This window comes from Spermophilus citellus (assembly GCF_964194105.1).
Source record: "Spermophilus citellus genome assembly, chromosome: 3".
NCBI classification, from domain to species: domain Eukaryota; kingdom Metazoa; phylum Chordata; class Mammalia; order Rodentia; family Sciuridae; genus Spermophilus; species Spermophilus citellus.
The window spans coordinates 98,945,954-98,969,236 of NC_138184.1; the positions used below are offsets into that span (position 1 = coordinate 98,945,954).

The following is a 23,283-nucleotide window of genomic DNA, read 5'->3' on the forward strand; positions in this document are numbered from 1 at the left end:
AGCAAGCGCGGTCTCTGCCCACGTGACAATTTCAAGTCCTGGAGCTGGTGGGGCCTCGAGAGACTCTGCAGTGCTCTACAGAGCGCACACAGGAAGACTGCTTACGTAGGTATCCTGCCATTGTCCAATTAAACTTAGCCCTTGAAGGAGTTTTATAAATGTCACCTTAATCCACTTCCATTCTTGGGATTCATGCCATGATAACAACAGTGTATTTTCTGAGATAAGCTTTTTTTAAGTTAGAGGCAATAACTCAAATTGCCTTGGTACTCAGCACTCAAAGAGTAGCGCTTTCCCAACAACCGACATTCAGGCTTTGAAAGCAGTGGCCTGTGGTCAACTCTTTTGAAGGAAATGGTGCTCAGCCCTCTTCTGCTCACATCCCTTCCAATGGGCAGGTTAGATGCCTATCATGGGACAATATGATCACTGTGTGGACCACTGTGGGATAACTGGATCAACAGTTAAAGTGGGGCAGGGAATAGTCATGTCCTAAGGAGCCGTTCCTACCACTTTACCATCTAATGTGCAACCATGGGAGACTGAAACCGGGACGGGAATATGTCAAAGGCACAATTTCTAGAACAATCCCCCTAAATGTTGACCTTAACCTTCAAACACAATGAGAAAGCACTCTACAATCACACTGTTATATGGCATAGCTGGCTCTAAAACAAGGGTCTCCCGAATTATACAGGAACCCTTAAGAGCAGAGTGCGTTTCCCCAGCTGGTAGCAGGAGAATTCAGACTCTAAGTGTGAGAAGGACTGAATCCAGCCATTACTGATGAGAGAGGGACCATGTGAGAAAGAATGGAGGTGTCCTCTTAGAGGACAGGGCAACACCTGGCTGACAATTAAGGAAACTGTGACCTCAGTGCTATAACTATAAGAGAGCTAAGTTCTTCCAAGAAACTGAATGAGATTAAAAGCCAATGAGTTCCCAAAACTCCAAGATTAAGGGCCAAGCCCAGCCAGCACCTGGATCTCAGCCTTAGGAACCCTAAGCATAGAACCAGCCCACCCACCAGGGCTGTGTACCCACAGAATATAATTTAATAAACTACTGTTGTCTTGAAATGTTAAATTGGTGATAATATATTACACAGTAATAGACACGAATATAGAATGTTACATATTTAATTCAACTTTGTCAAAAATTAACTTTGGCAACACCTAAAATAAGACATAATTAACTATGAGCAGTAACATTTTAAATTTGCAAAAATAAAACAAGCTGTGACTTTTTCCTTTTTAATCTTGCCAAAATCAGTTAGAAATTATTTTACTATTAGTATGATGAAAATAGAGAGCTTTTAACTATGGATTCTTTGTGATTTATACCCAAATACATGCTTTAAAAAATATTTGCCTACTGTTAAAGGTATAATATAGCTAAATGGTTAAATGTCAAGGTTGAGGAGAAATTTGCTTTCAGAGGTTCTACCACCTCCTAGTACAGATTAAAAAAAAAATAGTGTCATATCGGGAAAAGGGTGACTTACACTGTGTGTTTCATTTAGCTTTCTCTGGTAAAAACAGATCAGGCATTTTTCTCAACCCTCTCTAAAATACAAAATGTGTTTAGATTATTAAAATTGGTGAATACTCTATTGCTTCTCATGATTCTGTTATAGGAAGACTCGGTATCTGCACATTTGCACAATCACCCTCACACATGTGCACACCCCTCCATGGCAGCATTTGCCTGTATCATCAGCAGGTACTGGTGTTGGAGAGGTGGCAAAACATGAACCCCCTGTACCTGAACTGTGGTGATTCCTGGCTCCCGACCAACCAGGGTCCTGTGCCATACTGTAACTGGGCAACTCTGGGCTCCTCCACCTTCATGAACTCTTGTCACAAGGTCAATGATGTCAAACTGCCAGTCTGGGCCCAACATGTAGGTCAGCTGACCCAAGTCAGATGACTCGGTTACAAACTGGGTGAGGACGTGCACCAGGGCATGCTGGTACTGCAGGGAGCAGCCTCGCCCCTTCTTCTCCTCGTCCTCCTCATCTTCGCTTTCCCGGGTGGGCCTGAACACAAACAGACCACAACAGAGTAAGCGTCCTTGTTGTGAAGGAGTGTCATGTGCCCCTGGTTTAGAGTCCAGGAGACGGTGCAGAGTGAAATAATGTGGCTTTTCTCAGGCCAAATCTGTTCATCCATTGATTCACTCAACTTTCAGCAGTTAATTCATTCAATAGCTTTTCAGCAGTCACCGTGAGCCACACAGGCTGCTTCACACTTAGAAGGTGGACAACAAGTGCACCCTGGCTTCCCTGGTCCACTGCCACAGGAGACTCCAGACCAGACAGGCAGAAATGGAGCCTCTGCTCTTTGCCTTCTGGAAACTGGGCATCAAAATACGATTCACCGTGTGGGAATGAAGCAAGACCGTGGCTTCTGAAGCAGAAATGCAAGGTCCTGAGACAGAGGAGTTGTCTGGATTCCTGCTTGCACTCCCTGTTGGGCCTTGAGCCAGGTGCTCTGCTCTCCCATGGACTCAGGTACCTCATGCTGGAAATGAAAATAAGAATGGCTGCCTGTTCCTCCCCTTTGGGAGTATAAAGATCAAGGACCAAGGACATCAAGGTGTGAAGACACTGGGAAAGCCCCTTAGGAACTGCAAAGATAAACCAGGAGCCAGTGGGCTTGGCCTGCTCTCATATCACACTCCTCACTGGCCTGGGCCAGTGGACTCCACAGAAGCAGCTTCCTCCTGCTTAGGCCCTTGGGGTGCCAGAGCGCTCTCCCCTGGCACATAATGCCCTCACCCACAAGAACTGCTCTGGGAGCAAAGCTGCTCATTTGTTACTGGTAAAACTTGTGAGTGGATCTTTCCTTTCACCCATCCTGGTTTTTGCTTTCCTTCCCCAAGGCTCTGGCCCTTCCTCCAATCCTGGCACATGCTCTCCATCTGTCCACAGCCCACCCTGAGAAATCATCTGGTTCTGCAATTCCAGAACCTTCCCCTAAAGAAGAACCTCTCCTGTGGCCTCATAGCAGAGGACTTTGATTCATGGTTGTTGCCTAGTCTGCGACCACCAGCGAGGAGGAATACATCAGGGGATGAAACGACAGCAATTCCTATGTATTGTTGTTACACCTACTATGGGCCTAGTCTCCCCACAGTGACAGCTGACTTTACAACAGCCACACGTTTAACTCATTCATTCCTCACAAAACCTGAAGACTGAAGTTGGACTGCTATCCTGATCATGTGGATAAGAAAGGGGCCACAAAACTGATCATGTAGAGAGGCAGGGCCAAGCCCAATCTGGCTGTCCCTGTGTGCATCCTCACTGGCTCTACAACTAACCTCATCTTTACTGTGGCTGTGACAAAAGGCTCATGGTGGTTAACATGTGTGTTACAGTTTAGATCTGAGGCATTCCCAAAAGCTAATGTACGGAACGATGAAAGAATGTTCAGAGGTGAAAAAATCAGATTATGAGAACTGTGACCTATTAATCCACTGATATGTATTAACTGGTGGTAACTGTAGGCAGTGGGGTGTAGTTGTAAGAAGCAGGTCACTGGGAGTAGGCTTTAGGGGTTTATATTTTGTCCCTACTGAGTGTGGTGCTCTCTCTGCTTCCTAGTTACCACGTCCTGAGCTGCTTTCTTCCTCCCTGCCCTTCTGACATGATGGTCTGCCTCACCTATGGCCCAGAGCTATGGAGTCAGCTGACCATGGACTGAACCTCTGATACCACGAGCTGAAATACACTTGTCGTTCTCTATGTTGTTCTTGTCAAGTCTTCTGATCTCAGTGACGCAGACTGACTAAAACATGTGACAACTGCTAACTAGCAGGCTTGCATCCAGTTCCATTTGATTTCTGAAATATGTGTTATTCACAATAGGTCAATTTGCCTCCTTGAACCAGCACTGTGACCAGCAATTCCAGTTTCCTGAAGCGAGAAGTAAAGATCTTTATGGGTAAGAGAGATGCCTTCAGAAGGAAAGGGACACAGCATTAAAAACATTGTGACATACTGATAAGTCATTCCCATTCTATTTTTGAGTCCCTCAGAATATATCACCAGCACTGTTTCTGTTCAGTGCTACAAAGTCTTTAAATGCTGTCCTGATACTTAACAAAGACACACAGAGAGACAGCATCTACTCAGAAATTTAAAACATTGTTTTTTTTGTATTAATTTTTGATACAATTTATTTTATAATAAATGATACCAGCTGTCTTTTTTGTGCTAGTGATGAGAAGTTCCCCTTAATTAAGTGGATAAAACTGAAAAAAGTGCATCATAGAGTATATTTCACACTTCATTAAAAGGTGGCAGTATGATAAAAGTTGTCAGTAAATACGTGAACTTTCAGAAGTTCTGAATTATTGAAACAAAACAGTTCTGTTAGGTTAAGATAAACTGTATTCTATTAATTCTTTTAACTTTTAATTTTGAAATAATCACAAATTCACTGAAAGAAAAAAATGTATGGAGAGATCCCATACACTCATTTGACCACTTGGAAGGCAGGCACCTTAATTCCATTTAGGTTCCTTGGCCTCCCTGCTTTCACAAACAATTGTTTTAAAGACTTCCTCTATGTGCTTTAAGCACCACACTGATGAGGTCCTAAGTTTTTGTTTCAACCAAATATGATTGTCAAATATAATTTAAGAAATTCATGAATTCAGGAAGACTTCTATCCTATTTAATTTTCACTGATTCTGTCATTCTTTTTTCCTTTTCAAAGTTCCAAATCTTTTTCAGTTATCATTTTCTTTTTCTTTGGAGAAGCTCCGCCAGCCTTTCTTTGAGGGTAGGTCTCCTGGAAATAAATTCTGTCTCTCTTCATGTAAGAATGTCTTTATTTCCCCTTCATTCTTGAAGAATACTTTTTTCAGATATAGATTCAGGACTGACAGTTCTTTTCTTTCACCATTGGAAAAATGTGCCACGTCTTTCTGGTCTCCTTGGTCTCAGGTGAGAAATTCATCCTCATTCAAATTAGTGTAATATCTGGATGTTTTTAAGATTCTTCCTTTGTCTTCTAAGTTTCACAAGCTTAATTATGATTTGCCTTGGCATGGATTTCTTTGGATTTGTCACTTTTGTGATTTCCCAACTTTTCAAATCCATAAGCTGTGTCTTTTGTCAAATTTGGGAAGTTTTCAGCCACTATTTCTTCAAATACTGTTTCAGCCCTATACCCTTTCCTGTCTCCTCAGATTCTAATTACAGAACTTTAGATCTTTTGTCATTGTTCACAAGTCCCTGAAGCTCTGTTCGCTTGTTCCCAACCTACTTCTCTCTTACTCATGTTGAGTAAATTCTTTTGTCTGTCTTCCACTGACTTGATCCTCTAACAGCCCCACTGACAGTTACTCTCTTTTTTAGTCCTATGATTTACATCATCTTCTTTATGATGAGTACATGTGCTTGCTGAGATTTTCTAATTTTTTTGTTTTGTTTTGTTTGGGGGCTATTTATAATTCCTCACTGAGAGCTTTGTTTTTTTCTCCCTGCTTGGTATAACAAGTGATATTCAATTGCTTCTGCACATTCTGAATATTATGACAGAAAACCCTGGATCCCACTAACACCTGTTTTAGTAACTTTGTTCTGTTTTAGTGCACAAGTGCTGATGGGCTTTTCTGAGCTTTGGCTCTAACTACAACTTGGGCTTGGAGCCCAGGTGATCTGTTTCAGACACCATGGGGTGCCCACTCCTTCCCTGCTAGTTTTGCCCAAAAGGCAGAATGCACAGCCCTAGAAGAGGTGGAGGGTGGGCCAAAATCAAGAAGCCACACAGGCAGTCAGCTCTGAGCCTGTCCTTCGGGTTTCAGGGAAGTCTTGAGTCCCATCCTCGGCCTCTGCTGAAGGGCCCACTTTTCCAACAGGGAGTCTCTTGCTTTTCCCATAGCTGGCCATCTAGTGATACTAAAAACTTCACATCCTCAGGTCCTATTCCTTTTTATCAGCCCTGCCTCCATTTACCTCTCCTCTTGCATTTTACCATACGTAGCAAGAAGACTCCAAGGTGCATACCCATCACCTCCTCAGCTACAGCCAGCCTCACTTGCTTTCCACATACTGGCAGTACTCAGCTCTGCTGAGCACTCTGCAGCCTCCTAGCAAGGATCGGCCTTCCTCAATTCCCTCCAGGCCCTCAGTGGCAGCATTCTGAAGTCTAGATTTCTACCAGCCCTGCAGTTGTCTGTGCAGTGAGTGATTTCCCCAGGATGCTCCTCTCACATTCTGAGTGCCATCACCACCTTTCCTGTTGCCACTCAGGCCAACCTTGGCCTTTCCTCTCCAGTTTCTGGCCTTGACTCTGATGAGCAGATGTGAGGGAAGAGCCCACCTCTAGGATCTGTCTGGTTGTTGCAGGTTATTTGGATCCTTTTATTGAAGGACTGGGGCCCCCATTTTCTGACTGGTGCACATCCTCAGGCTACTCCCAGCTCCTAAATACTGTCACCCTCTCTCCTTGAAATGTGGCTCAGTCCATCTTCAAAGCCAAATGTTCACACCTTCAAATCCCTCCCACTTCCACTATGTATTGGCTACGGAGAATGTTCTGCTCTCAAATGGCTTATCTGATGGGTCTGGCCCACCAGGGTACTCTCCATTGATCAGTTGTTTGTAACTATTTCTGTGAAGTCCCCTCACTACCCTATCATATCAGTGTTTGGTGATGGGAATCTTGGAGAGCAAGCAGTTCATCTTTAGAATTCTGTCTACTGGAGTACGCATCACATCACTAAATTCTTGGGACAACTTTTCAGTAATATTATTCTCAATTCATATAAAGAAACTGAGGAATGGACAGGTGAAGCCACAAGTTCACAGAGCTTTAAGTGGGAAAACCAGGGTTTAAAACTCAGACAGCCTCACTCCAGAGCTTACAGTCTTAATCCCTGCATTGTGTCCATGAGAAATGACCAACATCCGTGAGCAAGGAGACTAAGGAAGAGGAACACAAGAATGAACAGGAGTGAGATGGGGATGGAAAACAGCTGAGCCAATGCCGGGCCCCATGCTAGGCACACCTATCATCTCACTGAATCCTCACAACTACTCTAGAAGGTGTTAATACTAAAATGTGATGAGTCCCAAGTCAGACTCATCTGAACCCCAAGCACAGACCACTGTAACCCACTGTGGTATGGTCCTCACCTCCTGTTGGAGGCCACCGGGATCCTCCAACCCTTGATCTGGCTCAGCTCTGTGTCTGAGATCTCAATCTGCAAGGGGAGTCAGGGCGCCCAGACAGTGACTTCCACCTGGGAGGTGAAGTGCTGGTGGGTGAAGTTCACTATCGTGTCCACTTTACTCTTCATTTACTTCCCATTCATGAAAATGGAGTCACAGTTGTTGGAAACCTTTGGGGAAGAGAGAGAACCATGAGATGCACCAGAAAGAAAAGCACAAGCAAAACCTAACAACAGCAAAGCACGTGAGCAGTGACAGCTCTGATTTATTAAGACACCAGGATGACCGCAAGAACATGACTCCCATAAAAGGGTAATTTGTAGGCACTAATTAGTGACAAATACTGATAAACAGACTCCAGAAAAACCATTTTGTTACAAAACTCTGACAAGTAAACCCATAAACGTAATTTAATGGAGTTACACAACCTCTTTTACTTTTGCGATGTGTTTTTTCTTTATCTTACCTTTTTTCATGAACTCAAACCACCACCAATAAAACCCCAGGTGCAATTTGTTTCACTCTGGCACCATATTAGAAGATGCACAAAAGGTTTTTGTTACATAAAAACATACTTAACTCAAGTCATGAAGAGGATCTTCTGAAAAACCAAGAGAGCTTTGTACTAGATTAAAATCCTGGTAAATCCATGAGGCAAAGCACTCATGAAATGTGCTAGAAACATAGATGCAATTATTTTTGCCCCATTAAACTATAATTTTGCAGAATAGTGGTAAGGATGTAGCATTTTAGCATGGTCTTTTGACTCAGTGTTTGGAGGCTCCCCCTTTAATTGATCCACTCACAGATTCAGAATTAGACAATTTAAGGCTCCATTTCAATTCACATCTTCAGGATAAGCAAATAAAATGTTACTGCCTTGCTCTCCTGGCCCATCAGGAAAACATATAGATGAGGGAAGGGGAAGGAGTAGGCATCATGTCATGAAGAGGAGACAGAAAATAAACCATCAATTCACAACAGAATCACAAAACTGCAAAGGGGCCAGAATCTCATTTTACAGATGAAGAAACTGAGGCTACAACATAACTGGCCAGAGGTCTGACAACTTTTTTTAACTTAACAAAATAAGCTTATTATGTTGAAGTTCCAGAAGTCAAAAGTCCAAAAATCAATCTTGGTTAAAATTAGCAGAGCTGGGTCTGGGGATGTGGCTCAAGTGGTAGCGCACTTGCCTAGCTGCATGAGCCACTGGTTTTGATTCTCAGTACCACATAAAAAAATAAATAAATAAAGATATTGTGTCCACCTAAAAAAAAAAAAAAACTAAAAAAAAAAATTAGCAGAGCTGTCTGTATCAGACTGGTGCTGGCAAGGCTCACAACTCAACCAGTGATGGATCACACAGCCAGTCTGACAAGCCACCAACTAGAACCTGACACTTCCCTTCCTCCTCTCTTCACCTCGATCTGGAGCTGCAGCTCAGACCTCTGCTCCAGGCCTCAGATCCAGGAGCCCAATTGCCTGCTAAGCATTATCAGGTGATTGTCTCAAGAGTGACATCAGAAATACCAATTTCCACACCTAGGGAAAACCTCCAAGTTATGTGAGACAAATTACCACCCTCCCCTGCAAAATGGTACTAATATAAATGTGCTCCCTGAGGAGGAAGAGGAGGCCTCCAACCACCCACCAATCACGTTTCTGGATGTAGTAGTTCACCGTAAATTCAAACCAAATCCTCACCCTTTATCCCAGTCACAGAGAAAGAACCTTGTCATTTCCACCTCACAACATCAGCATCATCGTAGGGAATATATAAGTGTATTTCACTTAGGTCCCTAACTAGAAGATCAGCTGAAATCACAGTGACCCTGACTGAGTAACCCTGGTCCACAAACCAATGCAGAGGCAGCCAGAGAGCAATTGGGTCATTTTGGAGTCCCCTTCTGCCCTGTCAGAGTAGTCCAAAGTCCCCTTCTCTGTAGAATCTGCTCTTCTGAGCAACAAATATGCCCTGGAATCACAGTGGGTTATTTGTGGAGTACTTTATGTTGATGTTGTTGTTGCTCACGTGGCTATTCTTATTGAGTATTTTAAGTTCCTGTATATTTCACATAGTAACTTTCTGTCACATTCATTGTTTGCAAAAATTTTCCCCCATTCTGCAGGCTGTCTCTTCCCTGTATGGCAAGTTTGCTGCATAGAAGCTTCTCAGTTTGACTAATCCTATTTGTCTATTTTTACTTTTATTCCCTGTATTTTGGGGGTCTTATGAAAAATGTCATTGCCTATACCAATATCACAAGATGTTTACTTTGGTTCCTTCTTGTGGTTTCACAGTTTCAGAACTTACATTTGAGTTTCTTACCCATTCTGTTCTCACTGTCATTTTTTGTTGTTGTTTGTGTTTTGGGGGATGAAACTGGGTCCTCCCACATGCCAGGCAAGTGCTTTACCACTGAGCTACAACCCCAGTCCTCAAGTTTATTTTCATACTAAGAAATAGAGGTCAAATTTAAATCTCCTCCTAGTGAATATCCAGTTTTTTTTTTTTTTTTAATGAGAGAGTGAGAGAGGAGAGAGGAGAGAGAGAGAATTTTTAATATTTATTTTTTAGTTCTCGGCGGACACAATATATTTGTTGGTATGTGGTGCTGAGGATCGAACCCGGGCTGCACGCATAACAGGCGAGCGCGCTACCACATGAGCCACATCCCCAGCCCCATGAATATCCAGTTTTTCCAGCATGACTATATAACTCTACCTCATGTTCAACCAGAAGAATGAGAAGATATAAACCATTTATGTATGATGTGTTCTACTATCATGTATAACTAATTAGAACAAATTTTAAAAATTTCTTTAAAAGATGATAGTAGACAGTGGAGCTAACAAGTCTCTCGGCCCCATAATTATAGTTTGAGCTGAAAAGGGCATTTCTTTGATTCTTCAAATTTTAGGAAAAAAGAATACTTTCCCATTTTCTCTGCTTTACTTTTTTAAAGGTGAGAAAATTAAGAGCAAAAAAAATCAGCTATTTTGGGGGGCATGAATGAAGAATTTAAATCTGCATTATTGTGCCCAGGAAAGGGAAAAATCAGAATATGATTTCTATTTAGAGCAGAAAAATGAAATGGAGGGTCATGCTCTTACTTTAAAATCCCATGATGCTGACTCAAAGTTAAACCTGGCTGCCATCTATTTAGATACTTAGGAATGGTAACAGAAGTCTTATTACAAAGCAAACCCTCTTCCCATGGGAGCACTACACTGGGGCAAGTGGAGGTTCAAGAAGAACAGTTCCTCTGGAGCAAAAGAATGTAATCTGCCCATGCCTTGCAGAGGAATCCATTGGTTCCCTGCCAGTCAGAAGGCTGCAGTGCACATATTAGGAGGTTCCCTTCTGCCCTCACCTTCTCCCTGATGCAAGTAGTTGTCACCAATTGCTGGGACTTTCCCAATCCTACCTTTTAGAGTACAGACCTCAACTCTCCTACACTTATTAAAACATTCTGGTTCTTCTTTGTCAACTGCTTCCCACCCACAACTAATTCCACTTTGGATCACTCTGAACCACATCTCACTGCCAGGAACACTTCATCTTTGGAAACCATGAGAGATTTTTTCTGTCATTACAATTGAAATCATAATGCAGTGATTCTGTACCCTTTCGGAGCATGTGCAGATTTAACCCTGCCTTGTATTTCAGGAATCGATGTACAACTGAAATGGACAAAATAGTTAATTATTTAAAAATGTAGAGATGGTGGAAGATGGCGGCGAAGGGAGTGCATCACCCCCGTGTGCCGCGTCACTGTGCGGGAGAATGACAAGTTAAAACAGCTGAAGGCTGTCTTGTTGGGAATTTCCAGCGAAATTAAGGTGCTCCAGAATCTAGTGGAGGGATTTTCATCACACGAGGATCGGCTGCGGAGGCTCAGTCGTGGGCGATTTCTCCTCACAGAGGGTTGCACTGCTTGTTCGGCGGATCGCCCTGCGGCTGGAGTCTGCGGCGTGCTGGGAAGCGGCAAGGTGGCGGCGAGGAGGTGCAGCGCTGCGGATTCTGTGGGCTCCTGCCAGCGGTGCAATGGCTGTGCTCAGTGCTTAGTTCTGGGTTTGAGACGGAGGAGGGAAGCGGTCCAGTTCGGTTCTCCACACCGGTCAGACCATGGAGGCGGCCAGCGGCCGCCATCTTGGAGAGCTGACGTAATCATCCCTGTTTTCTACTGATCTCAGCTCATTCAGCTACGGAACAGGTGATTTCAGGCTGTTTTTTGCCTGCGTCTCGCAGGCAGAGAGCTCAGGCTCAGGGCTAGAGAACCCGCGGGGAGTGCTTCTTGGAGCTTGCTCCTAGCAGAGCGTGCATCGAGCTCTGAGCGGCCGGATTCTGGCTCCTGGAGCTGCTTTGGCCCAGGGCTGGGGAACCCGTGGAGACTGCTTCTTGGAGCCTGCTCCTAGCGGACCGTGCACCGAGCTCGGAGCGGCCAGGTGCTGACTCCCGGAACTGTTTTGGCCCAGGGCTGGGGATCCCACGGAGACTGCTTCTTGGAGCCTGCTCCCAGCAGAGCGTGCACCGAGCTCGGAGCGGCCGGGTTCTGGCTCCCAGAGCTGCTTTGGCCCAGGGCTGGGGAACCTGCGGAGACGGCTTCTTGGAGCCTGCTCCTAGAAGAGCGTGCACTGAGCGCGGGGCGGCCGGGTTCTGGCTCCCGGAGCTGCTTTGGCTCAGGGCTGGGGAACCTGTGGAGACTGATTCTTGGAGCCTGCTCCTACCAGAGTGTGCACCGAGTTCAAAGTGGCCAGGTTCTGGCTCCCAGTGCTGCTTTGGCCCAGGGCTGGGGATCCCACGGAGACTGCTTCTTGGAGCCTGCTCCTAGCAGAGTGTGCACCGAGCTCGGAGCGGCCGGGTTCTGGCTCCCGGAGCTGCTTTGGCCCAAGACTGGGGAACCCGCGGAGACTGCTTCTTGGAGCCTGCTCCTAGCAGAGCGCACACCGAGCTCGGAGCGGCCGGGTTCAGGCTCCCAGAGATGCTTTGGACCAGGGCTAGGGAACCCGTGGAAACTGCTTCTCAGTCCGGGTCCTGCTGGGTGCTGTGGGGGCCAGAGGGGCAGAGTGGAGCTGCCGCCTGCACCCAGAACAGGCCAAGCAACCCGCCGGCGTGGTATCAAGTCACCCCAACTGCAGCTGGGGCCGAAGACAGCAGCCGCCCACGCCTGGATCAGGACCAGCGACCCGATGGCATGGTAGTCAAGTCACCCCATTTGGAGTAGGGGCCGAGCAGAGCCGCTGCCCGAGCCTGCAAGGTAGGCAGACCTCTGACCCACCGGCGGGACAGGCCCAGTGGCCTGCCAGCGTGGTGGACACATCGCACCGATTGGAGTGGGGGTTGAGAGGGGCCGCTGCCTGTGCCCGGAAAAGGCCCAGCGACCCACCGGCGTGGCAGTCAAGTCACCCCATTTGGAGTGGGGGCCAAGCAGAGCCGCCGCACAAGCTCACAAGGTAGGCAGACCGGCGGCCCACCGGTGGAATGGGCCCAGCGGCCAGCCGGCGAGGCAGACACGTCATACTGGTTAGAGTGGGGGCGGAGCAGAGCTGCCGCCCAGGTCCAGAAAAGGCCCAGCGACCCGCTGGAGTGGCAGTCAGGTAGCCTCATTTGGAGTGGGGGTCGAGCAGAGCTGCCACCCGAGCCCACAAGGTAAGCAGACCTGCAACCCACCGGCGGAACAGGCCCAGAGGCCTGCCAGCATGGTAGACACGTCACACCAATTCGAGTAGGGGCCAAGCAGAGCCACTGCCCGCATCCGGATCAGGCCCAATGACCCGAGGGCATGGTAGTCACATCACCACAATTGGAGTGGGGGCAGAGCAGAGCCGCCACCCACACCTGCAGGGTGGGCAGACCTGCGACCGACCGGCAGAGCAGGCCTAGCGGCCCGCCAGCGTGGTAGACAAATCACCCCAATTGGAGGAGGAGCACAGCCACTACCCGCCCTGCAAGGGAGATTTTTCAACTATACAAGAGCAATATAAATAAATAGGGGGAAAATTTCAAAAACACAACAGTTTTACCAAGCAGAAAGAAACACGAGCAGTATGAAAAGACAAGGCAAGAAAGTACCACAAGAAATGCAGGTCAACTCAACTTTAGAAGAGGTAATAGCTGCAACAGATGGAATGTCAGATAAAGAATTCAGGATATACATGCTTCAGATGATCTGGAGTCTCAAGGAAGACATGAGACAGCAAAATCAGACAATGAGAGATCACTTTGACAAGGAATTACATAAACAAATCCAAGAAGCAAAGGATCAATTATACAGGGAAATAGAGGTAATAAAAAACAAATAGAGATCCTAGAAGTGCAGGAAGCAATAAACCAACTTAAAAACTCAATTGAGAATACTACCAGCAGAGTAGAACACTTAGAAGATAGAATATCAGACAATGAAGACAAAGTATTTCAACTTGAAAAGAACATAGACAGATCAGCAAGACTGTTAAGAAACCATGAGCAGAACATCCAAGAGATATGGGATAACATAAAGACACCAAACTTAAGAGTCATTGGGATACAGGAAGGCATAGAGGTCCAAACCAAAGGAATAAAAAATCTATTCAATGAAATAATACGAGAAAACTTCCCAGACTTCAAGAATGAGACAGAATCCCAAATCCTAGAAGCCTACAGGACGCCAAATGTGCAAAATCATAAGAGATCCACACCTAGACACATTATAATGAAGATGCCCAACATACAGAATAAGGAGAGAATTTTAAAAGCTACAAGAGAAAGGAAGCAGATTACATTTAGGGGTAAACCAATCAGGATAACAGCTGATATCTCAACACAGACTCTGAAAGCTAGAAGATCCTGGAATAACATATTTCAAACACTGAAAGAAAATGGGTTCCAACCAAGAATCGTGTATCCGGCGAAATTAAGCTTCAGGATGGAAGATGAAATTAAAACCTTCCACGATAAACAAAAGTTAAAAGAATTTGCAGCTAGAAAACCATCTCTTCAAAAAATCCTTGGCAAAACATTACAGGAAGAGGAAATGGAAAATAACAATGAAAACCAACAGTGGGAGGTAGGACAGTAAAGGGGGGAAAATAATCAAAGAAGAAAACAAATCAGGTTTAGTAACATTAATAAACAAATATGGCTGGAAGAACAAACAATATCTCAATAATAACCCTAAATGTTAATGGCTTAAACTCACCAATTAAGAGACACAGGCTAGTTGAATGGATCACAAAACAAGACCCAACAATATGCTGCCTACAGGAGACGCATTTGATAAGAAAAGATATACATAGACTGAAGGTGAAAGGTTGGGAAAAATCATATCACTCATATGGACTGCGGAAACAAGCAGGAGTGTCCATACTCATATCAAATAAAATAGATTTCAAGCCAAAGTTAATCAAAAGGGATAAAGAGGGACACTGCATACTGCTCAAGGGAACCATACACCAACAAGACATAACAATCATAAATATATATGCCCCAAACAATGGAGCAGCTATGTTCATCAAGCAAACTCTTCTCAAGTTCAAGAGTCTAATAGACCACCATACAATAATCATGGGAGACTTCAACACACCTCTCTCACCACTGGACAGATCTTCCAAACAAAAGTTGAATAAGGAAACTATAGAACTCAATAACACAATTAACAACCTAGACTTAATTGACATATATAGAATATACCACCCAACATCAAGCAGTTACACTTTTTTCTCAGCAGCACATGGATCCTTCTCAAAAATAGATCATATATTATGTCACAGGGCAGCTCTTAGACAATATAAAGGAGATAATACCATGCATCTTATCTGATCATAATGGAATGAAACTGAAAATCAATGATAAAAGAAGGAAGGAAAATTATGCATCACTTGGAGAATGAACAATAGGTTACTGAATGATCAATGGGTTTTTGAAGACATCAAGGAGGAAATTTAAAAATTCTTAGAGTTAAATGAAAACACAGACACAACATATTGGAATCTATGGGACACATTGAAAGCAGTTCTAAGAGAAAAATTCATTGCTTGGAGTTCATTCCTTAAAAAAGGAAAAAACCAACAAATAAATGATCTCATACTTCATCTCAAAATCCTAGAAAAAGAAGAGCAAAACAACAGCAAAAGAAGTAGAAGGCAAGAAATAATTAAAATCAGAGCTGAAATTAATGAAATCAAAACAAAAGAAACAATTGAAAAAATTGACAAAACTAAAAGTTGGTTCTTTGAAAAAATAAATAAGATAGACAGGCCCTTAGCCATGCTAATGAAGAGAAGAAGAGAGAGAACTCAAATTACTAGCATATGGGATGAAAAAGGCAATATCACAACAGACAGTTCAGAAATACAGAAGATAATCAGAAATTATTTTGAATCCTTATACTCCAATAAAATAGAAGATAGTGAAGGCATAGATAAATTTCTTAAGTCATATGATCTGCCCAGATTGAGTCAGGAGGATATAGATAACCTAAACAGACCAATAAAAATTGAGGAAACAGAAGAAACCATCAAAAGACTACCAACTAAGAAAAGCCCAGGACCGGATGGGTATACAGCAGAGTTTTACAAAACCTTTAAAGAGGAACTAATACCAATACTTTTCAAGCTATTTCAGGAAATAGAAAAAGAGGGAGAACTTCCAAATTCATTCTATGAGGCCAACATCACCCTGTTGCCTAAACCAGACAAAGACACTTCAAAGAAAGAAAACTACAGACCAATATCTCTAATGAACCTAGATGCAAAAATCCTCAATAAAATTCTGGCGAATCAGATTCAAAAACATATCAAAAACATTGTACACCATGATCAAGTAGGATTCATCCCTGGGATGCAAGGCTGGTTCAATATAGGGAAATCAATAAATGTTATTCAGCACATCAATAGACTTAAAAATAAGAACCATATGATCATCTCGATAGATGCAGAAAAAGCATTCAACAAAGTACAGCAACGCTTTATGTTCAAAACTCTAGAAAAATTAGGGATAACAGGATCATACCTCAACATTGTAAAAGCAGTCTATGCTAAGCCACAGGCTAGCATCATTCTGAATGGAGAAAAATTGAAGGCATTCCCTCTAAAATCTGGAACAAGACAGGGATGCCCTCTCTCACCACTTCTGTTCAACATAGTCCTCGAAACACTGGCCAGAGCAATTACACAGACGAAAGAAATTAAAGGCATAAAAATAGGAAAAGAAGAACTTAAATTATCACTATTTGCAGATGACATGATTCTATACATAGCAGACCCAAAAGGGTCTACAACGAAACTATTAGAGCTAATAAATGAATTCAGCAAAGTGGCAGGATATAAAATCAACATGCATAAATCAAAGGCATTCCTGTATATCAGTGACAAATCCTCTGAAATGGAAATGAGGACAACTACTCCATTCACAATATCCTCAAAAAAAATAAAATACTTGGGAATCAACCTAACAAAAGAGGTGAAAGACTTATACAATGAAAACTACAGAACCCTAAAGAGAGATATAGAAGAAGATCTTAGAAGATGGAAAAATATACCCTGTTCATGGATAGGCAGAACTAACATCATCAAAATGGCGATATTACCAAAAGTTCTCTATAGGTTCAATGCAATGCCAATGAAAATCCCAACGGCATTTCTTGTAGAAATAGATAAAGCAATCGTTAAATTCATATGGAAAAATAAAAGACCCAGAATAGCAAAAACAATGCTAAGCAGGAAGTGTGAATCAGGCGGTATAGCAATACCAGACTTCAAACAATACTACAGAGCAATAGTAATAAAAACAGCATGGTACTGGTAACAAAACAGGCGGGTGGATCAATGGTATAGAATAGAGGACACAGAAACCAATCCACAAGTTTATAACTATCTTATATTTGATAAAGGGGCTAAAAGCATGCAATGGAGGAAGGATAGCATCTTCAACAAATGGTGTTGGGAAAACTGGAAATCCATATGCAACAAAATGAAACTGAATCCCTTTTTCTTGCCATGCACAAAAGTTAACTGAAAATGGATCAAGGAGCTTGATATCAAATCAGAGACACGGCATCTGATAGAAGAAAAAGTTGGCTCTGATCTACATATTGTGGGGTTGGGCTCCAAATTCCTCAATAGGACACCCATAGCGCAAGAGTTAATAACTAGAATCAACAAATGGGACTTACTCAAACTAAAAAGTTTTTATCTCAGCAAAAGAAACAATAAGAGAAGTAAATAGGGAGCCTACATCCTGGGAACAAATCTTTACTCCCCACACTTCAGATAGAGCCCTAATATCCAGAATATACAAAGAACTCAAAAAATTAGACAATAAGATAACAAATAACCCAATCAACAAATGGGCCAAGAACCTGAACAGACACTTCTCAAAGGAGGACAAACAATCAATCAACATGTACATGAAAAAATGCTCACCATCTCTAGCAGTCAGAGAAATGCAAATCAAAACCACCCTAAGATACCATCTCACTCCAGTAAGATTGGCAGCCATTACGAAGTCAAACAACAACAAGTGCTGGCGAGGATGTGGGGAAAAGGGTACACTTGTTCATTGTTGGTGGGACTGCAAATTGGTGCAGCCAATTTGGAAAGCAGTATGGAGATTTCTTGGAAAGCTGGGAATGGAACCACCATTTGACCCAGCTATTCCCCTTCTCGGTCTATTCCCTAAAGACCTAATAAGAGCATGCTACAGGGACACTGCTACATCAATGTTCATAGCAGCACAATTCACGATAGCAAGATTGTGGAACCAACCTAGATGCCCTTCAATAGATGAATGGATAAAAAAAAAATGTGGCATTTATACACAATGGAGTATTACTCTGCATTAAAAAATGACAAAATCATAGAATTTGGAGGGAAATGGATGGCATTAGAGCAGTATGCTAAGTGAAGCTAGCCAATCCCTAAAAAACAAATGCCAAATGTCTTCTTTGATATAAGGGGAGTAACTAAGGACAGAGTAGGGACGAAGAGCATGAGAAGAAGATTAACATTAAACAGGGATGAGAGGTGGGAGGGAAAGGGAGAGAGAAGGGAAACTGCATGGAAATGGAAGGTGATCCTCAGGGTTATACAAAATTACATACAAGAGGAAGTGAGGGGTAAGGGAAGAATAATACAACTGGAAGAAATGATTTACAGTAGAGGCGGTAGAGAGAGAAGAGGGGAGGGGAGGGGAGGGGAGGGGGGATAGTAGAAGATAGGAAAGGAAGCAGAATACAACAGAGACTAGAATGGCAATGTGTAAATCAATGGAAGTGTAAAGGATATGATTCAGCAATCTGTATACTGGGTAAAAATGGGAGTTCATAACCCACTTGAATCAAACTGTGAAATATGATATATCAAGAATTATGTAATGTTTTGAACGACCAACAATAAAAAAGAGAAAATAAATAAATAAATAAATAAAAATAAAAATGTAAAAGAGGGAAAGAATTTAGCAGTTCTGTATGTTATTATCATTTTTCTCTCCAAGGATATGAATACCCTTTAAAAATGTATGTTCTCCATCCTTGTGTGATTCAATTAAAACATCTCATTTAATATGGCTTATCATATTGAGTGCTAACTGTTGGGAAAAGTATAAACAGCAGCCGTACCCCAGAGAAAATACCCCAACATGGCGCCTAAGGACTTCTTCTTCCTACCTTCTTCTTCTCTGCAGTGGCGCGAAAAGTTCCCAACCTTGTGAATTCTCCCGCTGGCGCCAATTTCAAATCTCGCTGGCGGGGAACCTTAGCCCCAAAGAGAACTAATTCTTGGGCGCAGGAGCTGATATCTGGAAGAACTTGCCAATAAACGGGTGGCCTGCCATTTATCTAAGCCCTACCATCTCCCCTTTAGTTCTATATAAGCACACAGCTTTTTGCAATAAAATTGGAATTCTCCCCGCGAAGTTTCTTTGCGTGGGGAATTCTTTCATTCTGGTGCCCCGTGTGAGGAAACGGGTGAGCTCTTTCCAACAAGAGCCCCGTCCCCTGCTCTGCCGAAGACACTCCGCCCTGGTCTGCTCTTTTCAGATGCCAGCTTTTCTGCACTCACCATTGATCCGACTGTAGGTAAGGTTCCCTTGACCCCGGCTCTCCCAGAGATGTGGCTCAACCGGTAGCACGCTAGCCTGGCTATGCGTGCGGCCCGGGTTCGATCCTCACCATGACCTTGACCCCGGCTCACCAACTCCCTTCGGGCTAAAGCTGGAGCTGTGACCATTGATCATCCAGCACACTCCAGATGCCCGGTGGGAGGAGGGAATTCACACCACTAAGACCTTTACTGGTTGCAGTGGACCCTCTGGTGATCCGTTTCCCTTTGGGGCGTGAGGCTTCTGAGTTTACATGAGAGATTCTATGGTTTTTTTTCCTCCTCTGCTGCCGCTGCCGCTGCTGCCAGCTAGAGTGCTGCCGCTGCTGCCAGCTAGAGTTGCTGTTTCCTGCAGGGCTCCTGTGTCTGGCTAAAGCTGCCTTTCTACTCAGGGAAAACTGAACTCCCGGCCTGGAACTGCGTTCTGCCGGAGCCGGAGTTCTGTTTTCATTACTGACTTTTTCCGCTGCAGTCGAAAACTTTCCTGACGTCAGGTTGCCCGTGGCTCCGACCCCATTGGGTCTCACAGATCGCACTTCACTGGTGACGACTGGGTAGTGCCCTCTGTAGTTCCTGGTGACGGCTGGTCATTTTGGGGATGCCCACCTGACCCCTGTTTGCCCTGGGCTTCCTGGAAGCCGTTCCAGCCCGGGTTTTCCCTTTGTCTCTCTCGCTTACACTTATTCTCTCTTTCTCTCTTTCTCTCTTCCATCTCTCCCTGTTACTATGGGCACCTCTTCATTTGTACCTGAAGCCTCACCTCTCAAATGTTTAATAAAAAATCTGGCCACACTCTCCCTCACACCAGACATCAAGCCCAAACTTTTAATCAAATTCTGTACCCAAGATTGGCCTACATATCCACTGGATAATGGCAATCATTGGCCTCCAGAAGGCTCCTTAGATCCAAACCTCCTTCGAGACCTTTTTAACTACTGCCAGCGTCTGAAAAAGTGGAGGAAGATTCCCTGCGTTGAAGGTTTTAGCCTTCTCGCACAGCACCCTTCTCTCTGCTCCTCCTGCTCTCCTTCTCAAGTCCTCCTTGCTTGCAAACCCCTCCCTTCCCCTACTTCTACTCCTGACTTCGCAGATTCTTCCTCATTCAACCCAGCAGATGAACCCCCACCTTATCCCCCAGCCCCATCTGCTCCTTCTCTCCCGCTATACCCTCCTCTTCCTCTGCCTGGTTCCATGGATCCTCAGCCTTCCATTTCATCCCCCTCCCCTCCGCCCTCTTCTGCCTGCTCCACCTCCTCCTCCGCAGAGACACCCCCTTCCCCTCCCTCTCCTTCCTGTCCACCGCCTGCCTCTTTCAGTCCTCCTGTTACCAGGTCTAAGGGACTCCTTCCCACCCCCAAGACAATCGCACCCCTTCGTGAGGTAGCTGGTCCCGAGGGTGTCATCAGAGTCCACCTGCCATTCTCCATGTCAGACATTACTCAGCTAGAGAGGAAGCTAGGCTCATTCACCACTGACCCTACCACTTACATTCGGGAGTTTCAATGGGTCCTGCAAGCATATAGCCTCACTCATCATGACATCTACATGCTCTTGGCCAATACACTTCTCCCTGAGGAAAGGTGATGGGTTTGGGAGCTAGCCCAAGCCCATGCTGATGAAAATCATAGGACCAATCCCAACCACCCCACGGGCCCTCATGCTGTCCCAGAACAGGATCCCCTATGGGATTACAACACTCCTGAAGGCTTGCAGTCTCGTGACCTTTTTACATCCTGCCTCTTGGCGGGCCTGAAAAAGGCCACCCTCAAGGCTGTTAACTTTCAAAAGGTGCAGGAGGTCATTCAAAGAAAGGAAGAAACACCTTCAGAATTCTTGGATAGACTAACCAAGGCCCTTCAACAGTACACAAACCTCGACCCAGAAACCCCTGATGGCTGTCATGTCTTAATGACATATTTTCTGGCCCAAAGCTACCCTGACATTAAAGCCAAGCTTAAAAAGCTTGAATAGGGCCCTGCTACTCCTCAGACTGAAATCCTCACTGCCGCTTTCAAGGATTTTCAGGGTAGAGCGGATGAAAGTGAACGCCATAGGCAGAGGGCTGAAAATGCCAAGTTCCAAATGTTGGCCCAGGTCATTCAGAGAAGGTCATCACCACGCCATCCTAATAAGACACCCCCTGGAGCTTGCTTCTAATGTGGTAAGGAGGGACATTGGGCCAAGGATTGTCCTTCGCCGAGGACACCCTCCATCCCCTGCCCAAAATGCCACCAAAGGGGTCACTGGGGGGTGGACTGCCCAACAACCCGGAAGGGAGGTTGGTCAGCCACCCGGCAACCCCAGCCTCTCCTGGGCTTTGCAGAGGAGGATTGACGGAGCCCTGGGCCTTCCCTCCCAACTATTACCATCAAGAAGCAAGAGCCTAGGGTCACCTTCCTGGTGGATGGATGCTTCATTACCTTCCTCTTAGATACTGGTGCCGCTTTTTCGGTCTTGAGGGAGTATTGGGGTCCTACCACACCCTCAAAAACTCCTATTGTCGGGGTAGGAGGTAAACAGATTTTCCCTCGAAACCCCCCCTTATCATGTTATATGCAGGGATCCCTTTTGTCCTTCACACACTCCTTTCTCGTTATAAGCCATTGCCCCACTCCCCTTCTGGGAAGGGACATACTCTCACTATTGAAAGTCACCATTCACATATCACCCCACATCTCTCCTACCTCTCATTTCCTCATGATGTTCCTAGGGGCAGATACACCTCCTTCCCACACTCTTCCACAACTATCTAAACCAGTTAACCCTGAGGTTTGGGACACAACTACACCCTCTATGGCTAAATGCAGTCCTATTCATATTGTCTTACGGGACCCTTCAAGATATATTAGTCAACCACAATATCCACTCACAACCACAGCCCTCCTCGGATTAGAACCCATCACCCAAGTTTTATTATGAAAGGGATATCTTAGGCCTACACACTCTCCTTTCAACACCCCCATTCTGGCAGTTAAAAAACCTAACGGGTCCTACAGGCTGGTTCAAGACCTTTGCCTTGTCAACTCCTCTGTGGTCCCCATCCACCCACTAGTGCCCAACCCTTACACCCTCCTCTCTCAGATCCCTGCCACTACTACCCACTTCTCGGTCCTAGATTTGAAAGATGCATTCTTTTCTATTCCCTTGTCCTCAGAATCTCAGGATATCTTTGCTTTTACGTGGACTGACCCTCACACCCGCCATTCTCGTCAGCTTACCTGGACTGTCCTCCCACAGGGATTCAAGGATAGCCCCCATCTCTTTGGCCAAGTTCTTGCCCAGGACCTCACATCCTTTCACCCCACCTGTCCTGACTCTACTCTCCTTCAATATGTCGATGACCTTCTTCTATGTAGTCCCTCTTGGGAACACTCTCAATCCCACACCCCCCAGCTTCTAATTTCCTAGCAGACAAGGGATATAGGGTGTCTCCCCACAAGGCCCAGGTTTCCCAGTCTTCTGTCACCTATCTTGGTTTTTGCCTTACACCCGGGAAAAAGGAAATAACACTGGATAGGAGGCAACTCCTCTCTAATATTCCAGTGCCCCATACGAAAGCCGAAATACTATCATTCCTAGGACTAGCAGGTTATTTTAGAGCCTGGATCCCAAATTATTCTCTTCTAGCCAAACCCCTGTATGACCTAGCAAAGGGACCCCCCTAGTGAATCTCTTGCCTTCTCCCCCAACTACCACTTCTGCAGGCTTCAGCAACTCCTCTTAAAGGCACCTGCCCTTCACCTTCCTGATATTTCAAGACCATTTCATCTATATGTCCATGAAAAAACGGGGGAAGCACTTGGGGTCTTAGGTCAAAACTATGGGCCTACATTTGCACCTGTGGCATATTTGTCCAAGCAACTAGACCCTACCATCCGTGGGTGGGCCCCTTGCTTAAGAGCTCTGGCTGCTGGACAAATTTTACACAAAGAAGCCTCTAAGCTGACTTTTGGGGCCCCTTTAACTATCCACTCCCCACATCACTTGAAGGCTCTTTTAGCTTATAAGGGCCTTCA

General features: G+C 44.7%; 1 pseudogene across 1 annotated transcript in view; it reads right to left on the bottom strand.

The window, feature by feature from the left end:
- LOC308645556 (transmembrane protein 132B-like) overlaps positions 1-23,283 on the bottom strand; it is a 53,409-nt pseudogene that overhangs the window by 2,269 nt on the left and 27,857 nt on the right. Inside the window, exons 2-3 of the transcript in view lie at positions 7,151-7,356; positions 1,765-2,038 (exon numbers count right to left, since the gene is read on the bottom strand). The product of the transcript in view is annotated as a transmembrane protein 132B-like (transcript). The remainder of the gene's footprint in view (positions 1-1,764; positions 2,039-7,150; positions 7,357-23,283) is intronic.